This window comes from Vulpes lagopus, chromosome 6, assembly GCF_018345385.1.
Source record: "Vulpes lagopus strain Blue_001 chromosome 6, ASM1834538v1, whole genome shotgun sequence".
Lineage (NCBI taxonomy): Eukaryota > Metazoa > Chordata > Mammalia > Carnivora > Canidae > Vulpes > Vulpes lagopus.
This window is the reverse complement of record NC_054829.1, coordinates 59,026,390-59,035,717: the sequence shown is the minus strand read 5'-3', so window position 1 is coordinate 59,035,717 and position 9,328 is coordinate 59,026,390. Positions and strand designations below refer to the sequence as shown.

General features: G+C 35.2%; 1 pseudogene; it reads left to right on the top strand.

Moving 5' to 3' along the window:
* The first annotated feature begins 503 nt into the window (after positions 1 to 503).
* Positions 504 to 1,025, top strand: LOC121492566 (annotated as a pseudogene).
* The last annotated feature ends 8,303 nt before the right edge of the window (positions 1,026 to 9,328 follow it).

Here is a 9,328-nt window from a genome sequence, read left to right as displayed (position 1 = left end):
TTCACACATTTGCTGTTTGACAGAGAGATATAGGAAGAGGGAGAAGAAAGAGGAGAGGAGAAGAGGAAGTAGAGTCAGAGTATAGACAGGTGCATCATGTTTGATGTTAGGAGTTGTGATAGACTACTGAAATGCCACAAGTTCTTTCCATTCCTGTATATATGCTCTTTTGCAGTATTACCCTTCAGGTCCTCCAACAAAAGTTGGCATCTACTCGTCTTGAAGCTGGGTTGTCTGCATAACTTTATTTGGCAAGTTGGACACTGGCAAATGTGTTTGCTTTCATGCTGCACTTCAGAGGGGTTTGTACTCTTGTTATACTTGAAGCTCTTAGATAACCTATATGCTAAAGGTTGAGAAGCTTTGTTGAGGAGACCCAACATACCCCAGCCAATAATCAGTCATGATCTGGCTGACAGCCCAGTAACCACCAGTCATTTAATTGAGGTCATCCTTGAGTATCCAGCCAGCAATCCAAGGCATGCCACATTATCCTTCATTTCATGTCTGGACCCACCCAGCCTTTAGTGAGATGCCCCATGGTGAGGTACCACACCAAACTTTGAGCCGGCAGGGGTTTTAGTTTATAAGAATTAAGTGTGGCTAGCACCCACAAGAAGGTGGAGTGGACCGTTGGGATCTCAGTCGATCCAAGAAGTGGAACAAGTTCACAGAGTCCCCTGCAAGTAAATGTGTGGCACCAGAAAGAGTAACACTAAGCTCATTTTCCTACTCAGGAAGACCTCAGCTCCCAAGAAGGGAGATAGCTCTGTTGAAAAACTCAAATTAGCTACCCAGTTGACAGGACCAATTGTGCCCCTACAGAAAGACTATAGGAAGGAGAAAACTAGAGTCATCTCAGAGAAGAACTTTAAGGGTTCACCAGTGTTTGTGTGGCCCGTGCCAATGCCCAGCTCTTTGGTGTCTGGGCAAAAAGGGACAAGGAAGCTGCAAAACAGGATGTTGAAAAGGATCAAATAAAGTGCCCTTGGCAACTTTTGATAAAAATACATATGTATTTCTAAAGCCATATGCAATTAATAGCACAACATCAAAATATTTAAAGCGCACATTGACAAAACCAAAAAGAATAACAGGAAAATCTACAATAATGAAAAAAGATTTTTAACACATTGGTAGGAAAAGGGACCCCCCCAAAAAAGAAAAAAAATTTGAATATAACAATTATAAACCTGATATAATTGATATCTATAAAACAGTATTCTCAGCAACTATAGAATATATCTTCCCAAAGATCTTAGCAAAATTGATCAGGCCTTGCATTTTTTTTACTCTGAAGTTTGCATGCTTGCCTGATCTAGTATTTCTAAACCCCCTTCCCCTTTTTAAAAAATATCTAACTCATGTTGCTTTTCACTGAAATTATATGGTTCTGTCACTACTCTTGTCTGAAACTTAACCTGTAGGGTAACTGGGATGCTAAGCTTGTAAAATGTTCTCCTTTTATCTTCAGTGTATCTCTTTAATCCTCTTTCAATCTGATTCATTTATCTTGTTATGATGAGAATAAGGTGTAACCTTGTGACTGAAGACTCGGTTATAAAAAATTGGCCATAAAAAAATTTCAACACATTTCAAGGATTAAAATCATATAGAGTATGTACTTTTACCATTGTGAAATTAAGTCAGAAATCAGAAATACAAAGATAAGTTTAAAATCCCATAGGTAAAAGAATAAATCATAGTAGAAGTTTGAAAACATTACATTTTAAAATTTATCCAACACATCTTAAATGACATGTCAAGAGAAATTTATAGTCTTACTTACATGTGTAAGAAAAAAAGATCTGAAAATCCATGATCTATGTAGCCATCTCAAGAAGTTAGAAAAGGAATAGCAAATTAAACCTAGAAAAGAGAAAGAAGGAAATGATAAGAGCAGAAAATGAACAGTTTAGAAAGAAAATCAATAAAACCAGAAGTTGATTCTTTGAAAACGCTAATAAAATTGATAAATCCTTAGTAAAAATATGATAAACAAAAGAGAGAAGGTATTAATTACCAATTTGAGGAATGAAAAAAAAAGATATTTTAGCAAATTCTAAAGACATTTTAAATTTTAGCCATAGGGAATAAGCTGATGCTGGACTTGTCCTGTGATAAGCAAGTAGGAAACTGAATATAATTTGTGGAAGTTGCTATGTTTAGACATGGGAATATGATCCTGGAGTAAAAAAATACAAACAGGTGAGTCCCGTGAACACCCCTGCTCTTTGACTGGAGAGGCTTCCCAGATTACAGCATAGGAAGGGGCAAATAAGACAGAGCACAGAGATCCCATCAAGAGGACTGAGATTAAAAGTTTGGGGAATTAAATAAGGCAACTGGAGTGTGTGAGACATGGGAAAGGGAAGTCTGCAAATAAATAGCTCCAGATGTCTGGTTCTTGAGTATGTTGCTGAATGCTGAATGGTGTGTGAATAAGGTGAAACTCATGGGGCATGGTAAAGAACTACTGAGCAATTCTCATTGCTCACACAGGTTTGGGAGATGTTCAAGTTCTGACTGACTCAGATAGCTCTTTGGATAATTCTACTAGACATTTATAGAGGAAGTAATGCTAATTCTATACAATCTCTTCTAGAAAATAGGAGGAAAAACTTCCTAACTCATTTTATGAGGCCAGCATTATCCTAATACCAAAACCAGACAAAAATGTATAAGGAAAGGAAACTACAGACCAATAACATTCATGACCTTAAAGACAAGAATTCTAAAGAGACATGATGATGTACAGATCAAATTTTAAGGAATTACTAAAAAGCTACTGGAACTAATGATTGTCTCTAGCAAAGTACAGAATGCAAAGTCACTGTACAAAAATTGCATATATATATGTGTGTGTGTGTAAGTATATAGGCATAGATAATACTTCCATATGTAATACATGTGCATGCACACACACCCCACAGTAGAAAGTGAAATTTTTAAAAATTGCATTTACAAGAACATCAAACAAATGAGAGACTTAGAAATAAATTTAACAAAATATGTGAAAGACCTGTACACAGAAAAGACACAGCAATTAAAGAAGACCTATATAAATAGAAATATCATTTTCTTGGATTGGAAGAATCAATATTTTTAAGATGTAAGTCTCAGATAGATTTATATTTCCAATGCAGTTTTAATGAAAATTCCAGCAGTCTTTTCTATGGAAATTGATAGACTGATTCTACAATTTATATGGAAATGTAAAGGATCTAGAATAGTCAAATGATTTTGAAAACTAAGAACAAAGTTGAAGGACTTACATCTGATTTCAAGACTTTCTGTGATGAATCACTGAATTCTACTCCAGAAACCAATATTACACTGTATGTTAACTAACTAAAATTTAAATGGAAAAAAAAAAGACCTTCTGTGAAGCTACTACTGGTAATCAATACAGAGTGGAATTTATATAGATTAAGGACATAGTAGAGAGTTAGAAATTGGTCTATTGCTGTTTGATGGAGGTGCAAGGTAATTAAATTTGAGACAGATAATTTTTTCCATTAAATGGGGTTGGGAACAGAATATACAGGTGGAGAAAAAAATGTACCTTGACCCTTAACTGACTCCATATAAGAAATTAACTAAAAATGGACCTAAGCATAGCAATAGACCTTCTAGAAGAAAACATGGGAGAATGTTTTCACGTTTTGGGGTAGCCAAAGATTTCTTAGAGTACAAAATACATATAAGAAGAAATTGATTAATTGATATTTTTTGTTTTTTCTTTGTTCATTTGTTTTGGTTTTTAATTCCCACACAATGAGTTAAATCATATTTGTCTTTTTCTTACATACTTCATTTACCATTGTATCCTCTAGATCCATCCATGTTGTTGCAAATGGCAAAATTCCGCTCTTTTTTATGCCTGAATGATATTCAAGTGTGTGTGTGTATGCCCATCCCATCTTTATCCATTCATCTACCAATAGACACTTGGGTTGTTTCCATATTTTTGTGAGTAGTGCTACAATAAACGAACATAGAAGTGCATATATCATTTTGAATCAGCGTTTTCATTTTCTTTGAATACCCATTAGTGGAATTACTGGATCACTCTATTTGTAACTTTTTGAGGAACCTCCCTACTGTTTTCTATACTGGCTGCACCGGTTTGTATTCCCACCAACAATGCACAAGGGTTTCTTCTTCTCCACATCCTTACCAACAGTTTTTATTTGTTGTGTTTTTTATTTTAGCCATTCTGAGAGGAATGAGTGATAGCTCATTGTGATTTTGATTTGTATTTCCCTGATACGTTATGGTGAACATCTTTTTTATGTGTGTTGACCATCTGTATGTTTTCTTTGGAAAAAAGTCTGTCCATATCTTCTGTCCATTTTTATTTTTTTATTTTTTATTTTTAAAGATTTTATTTATTCATTCATGATAAACACACAGAGAGAGAGAGAGAGGCAGAGACACAGGCAGAGGGAGAAGCAGGGTCCATGCTGGGAGCCCGACGCAGGACTCGATCCCGGGACTCCAGGATCACGCCCTGGACCAAAGGCAGGCGCCAAACTGCTGAGCCACCCAGGGATCCCCTTCTGTCCATTTTTAAATTGGATTATTTGTAGTTTTGGTATTGAATTGGTATAGGTTCTTTATGTTTTGAATATTAACACATTATGGGTTATATAATTTGCAGATATCTTCTCCCATTCTGGGGATTGTCTTTGTCTTTTGTTGATGGTTTTCTTCACTGTGCAAAAGCTTTTTATTTTGATATAGTCCCAATAGTTTAATTTTGCTTTTGTTTCTTTTTCCAGAGGAGACGTATCTAGAAAAATATTTCTACAACTGACATAAAAAAGATTACCGCCTATGTTTTCTTCTAAGAATTTTAAGGTTTCAGGTCTCACATTTAGGTCCTTAATCCACGTTAAGTTTATTTTTGTGTGTAGTGTAAGAAAGTTGTTCAGTTTCATTCTTTTGCATGTAGCTGACAGTTTTTCCAACACCATTTATTAAAAAGACTGTCATTTTCCCATTGTATACTCTTACCTCTTTTGTGGTAGATGAACTGACCATATAATTGTGGGTTTATTTCTGGGCTCTCTGTTCTGTTTTATTGATCTATGTGTTTATTTTTGTGCCAGTACCATATTGTGGTTTGTTTTTTTTTTAATTTTCTCTAGGGGCTCCTAGGTGGCTCAGTGGTTAAGTGTCTGCCTTTGGCTCAGGTCGTGATCCCATAGATCTGGGATCGAGTCCTGCATCAGGCTCCCTGCATGGAGCTTGCTTGTCCCTCTGCCTGTGGCTCTGCCTCTCTCTCTCTGTGTCTCTCATGAATAAATAGATAAAATCTTTTTAAAAATTCAATTTAATTATTTTAGTTTCAGAGGTAGAATTGGTACTATGTTGTTTTGATTATTACAGCTTTATAGTATGTCTTAAAACCTGAGATTATGATACTGTCACATTTGTTCTTTTCAAGACTGCTTTGCTATCTGGGATCTTTTGTGGTTCCATACATGTATTCTAGTTCTGTGAAAAATGCTGTTGGTGTTTTGAAAGGGATTGCATTAAACATATAGATTGCTTTATGTAGTATGGATATAAAAGTTTTGGTTTTTCCAATCCATGAGCATGGAATATCTTTCCATTTGTGTCATCTTCAATTTCTTTCATCAGTGTTTTGTAGTTTTCAGAGTTTAGAGCTTTCAGCTCTTTGGTTAAGTTTAGTTTTAAGTATTTTTTTCTTTTTGGTACAATTGTAAGTGGGATTAGACTTCTATATGCTTGGGATATTATATAGAAACCTATTAGTAACCACAAATCAAAAACCTATAATAATGTGGTATATATATACAATGAAGTACTACTCAGCCATCAAAACAAGAAATCTTGCTATTTGCAGTGACGCAGATGGAACTAGAGGATATTATGCTAAGTGAAATAAGTCAGTCAGAAAAAGACAGTCACCGTATGATCTCATTTATGTGTGGAATTTAAGAAACAAAACAGAGGATCATAGGGGAAGAGAGGAAAAGATAAAAGAAGATGAAATCAGAGAGGGAGACAAACCATAAGAGATTTTTTTTTAGAAATATTTTATTTATTTATTCATGAGAGACACAGAGAGAGAGGCAGAGACATAAGCAGAGGGAGAAGCAGGCTCCCCGAGAGCCTGATGCAGGATTCAATCCCAGGACCCCAGATAACACCTTAAACTGAGCCACCAGGTGTCCCACCATAAGAGACTCTTAATCATAGGAAACAAAATGAGGGTTGCTCAGGTCATAATCCTGGGGTCCTGGGATCAAATATCAGGCTCCCTAATAGGGAGTCTGCTTCTCCCCCTCTTCTCCCTTTCTTTTGCCTCTCCTTTCTGCTTGTGCACACACACTCTCTCTCTCAAATAAAGAAATAGAATCTTAGGAAAAAAGAAAAGAACCACAAATTCAACTGTAAAAAGTTAACAAAATGTCAGTAAGTATGTACCTATCAATAATTACTTTGATATAAATGGGCTAAACACTTCTAATCAAAAGACATTGTGTGATTGGATAAAATGCAAGACCCAACTATATGCTGCATACAAGAGATTCATTTTAGACCTAAAGATACCTGCAGATTGAAAGTGAGGGGATAGGGAGGGATACATCTATCATGTAAATAATAGCAAAGAGAAAGATGGGGAAGCAATACTTAAATAGAACAAAATAAGATAATAATATGAAAAATTAAATTCCAACAAATCAGACAATCTAGAAGAAGTGAATAAATTCCTAAAAACATATAACCTCCCAAAACTGAAACAGAAAGAAATAGAAAATTTGAATATACCCATTATCAGCAATGAAATTGAATCAGTAATCAAAAAATTTCTAGCAAACAAAAGATCAGGACCAGATGGCTTCACAAATTCTACCAAACATTTAAAGAACAATTAATACCTATTCTTAAACTATTCTAAAAAATAGAAGAGGAAGGAAATCTTCCAAATTCATTCTATGAGGCCAGTATCACCCTGATTAAAAACACACACGCGCGTGCGCACGCGCACACACACACACACACACACAGACACACAGATAAAGACACTGCAAAAAAAGAAAACTACAGAGGCACCTGGGTGGCTCAGTGGTTGAGTGTCTGCCTGTGGCTCAGGTTGTGATCCCGGGGTCCTGGGATCAGTCCCACATCAGGCTCCCTGCATGGAGCCTGCTTCTCCCTCTGCCTATGTCTCTGCCTCTCTGTGTGTCTCTCATGAATAAGTAAAATAAAATCTTAAAAAAAAAAAAGAAGAGAAAACTACAGGCCAATATCTCTGATAAACATAGATGCAGAAATTCTCAACAAATTAGCAAACCATATACAACAATATATTTAAAAAATCATTCACCACAATCGAGTAATGTTTATTCCTGGGATGCAGTGGTAGTTCAATATTCATAAATCAATCAGTGTGATATATCACATCAACAAGAGAAAAGGTAAGAACCATATGATCATTTCAGTAGATGCAGAGTAAGCATTTGACAAAGTACAACATCCATTCATGATAAAACCCTCAACAAAGTAGATTTAAGGGGAACACACCTCAACATAATAAATGCCATATATGAAAACCCCACAGCAAACATCATACTCAGTGAAAAACAAGTTTTTCTTCTAAGATGAGGAACAAGGATGTCCTCTCTTACCACTTTATTTATCGTAGTACTGGAAGTCCTAACCACAGCAGTCAGAAAAGAAAAAGAGGTAGAAGGCATCCAAATGGATAAGGCAGAACTAAAACTACCATTGATTATAGTTTTGCCTTTTCCAGGATTCTCTCTAGAATATGTAACCTTTTTAAAAAGAACCGGCCTTTTTACTTACCGATATGCATGTAAGTTACCTTCATGTCTTTTTATAGCTTGATGACTCATTTCTTTTTAGTGTTGAATAACCACCCATTGTCTGGATGTACCATAGTTGGTTTATCCATATACCTATTGAGGGACATCTTGATTGCTTCTAGTTGAGGTAATTATGAATAAAACTACTATAAACGTTTTTGTGGGCCTAAGTTTTCAACTCAGAGTACATACCTAGGTGCCCATTAGTACTAGTATGGTAAATCTTTCTTTAGCTTTGTAAAAAACTGCCAAATTGTCTTCCAAAGTGGCTGTACCATTTTGCATTTCTACCAGTAATGAATGAGAACTCTTGTTTCTACAAGAGTCTTCTTGTTTCTCAAGAAACAAGTCTTCTTGTTTCTCTTGCCAGTATTTGGTGTTGTCAGTGTTTTGGATTTCGGCCATTCTGATTGGTGTATGATGAAAACTTACTGTTGTTTTAGTTTGTAATTTATATATAAATTATATATATAACTATAACATTGAACATCTTTTCATTTGCTTACTTGCTATCTCTATATCTCCTTTTGTGAAGTGTTCACATTTTTTTGTCCATTCTTTAACTGGGTTGTTTGTTTTCTTATTGCTGAATTTTAAGAATTCTTAGTATATTTTGGATATAAATCCTTTATCAGGTATATGTTTCATAAAGATATTCTTAGAGTTTGTGGCTTGTCTTTTTATTCTCTTAACCGTGTCACAGAGCAGAAGATTCACAGAGCAGAAAATTCTAACTTTAATGAAGTCCAACGTATCAGTTTTTTTATGGATTATTCTTTTGAATTGTATCTAAAAACTCATTGTCAAACCCAAGGCCACTTAGATTTTCAACTGTGTTATCTTCTAGGATTTTATGGTTTTGCCTTTTATGTAAGATCTGTGATTCACTTCCAGTTAACTTTTGTGAAAGGTATAGGATCTGTATGAAAGATATTGAGTCTGTGTCTAGATTGTATGTATGTATGTATGTATGTATTTATGCTCTGGACATCCAGTTGTTCCAGCACCATTTGTTGAAAAGACTCTCCTTTCTCCTTTGGGTTGTTTTTGCTCCTGTAATTTTCCTTTCTTATGTCTTTATCTGGTATTGGTATTAGGGTACTGCTGGCCTACTAGAATGAGTTAGAAAGTATTCCCTCTGGTTCCATTTTCCAGACGAGACAGTAAAGAATTGCTATAATTTCTTTCTTAAATGTTTGGAAGAATTCCAGTGAAACCATCTGGGCCAGATGCTTTCTGTTTTGGAAAGCTATTGTTGATTCAATTTCTTTAATAGATATAGGCCTATTCAGATGATCTATTTTTTTCTTGTATAAGTTTTGGTAGATTATACCTTTCAAGAAATTAGTCCATTTTATCCAAGTTATCAAATTTGTGGTCAGAGTTGTTCATAAGTTAGTTATTATCCTTTTAATAGCCATGAGATCAGTAGTGACATCCGCTCCTTCATTTTTTTTCTTTTAAAG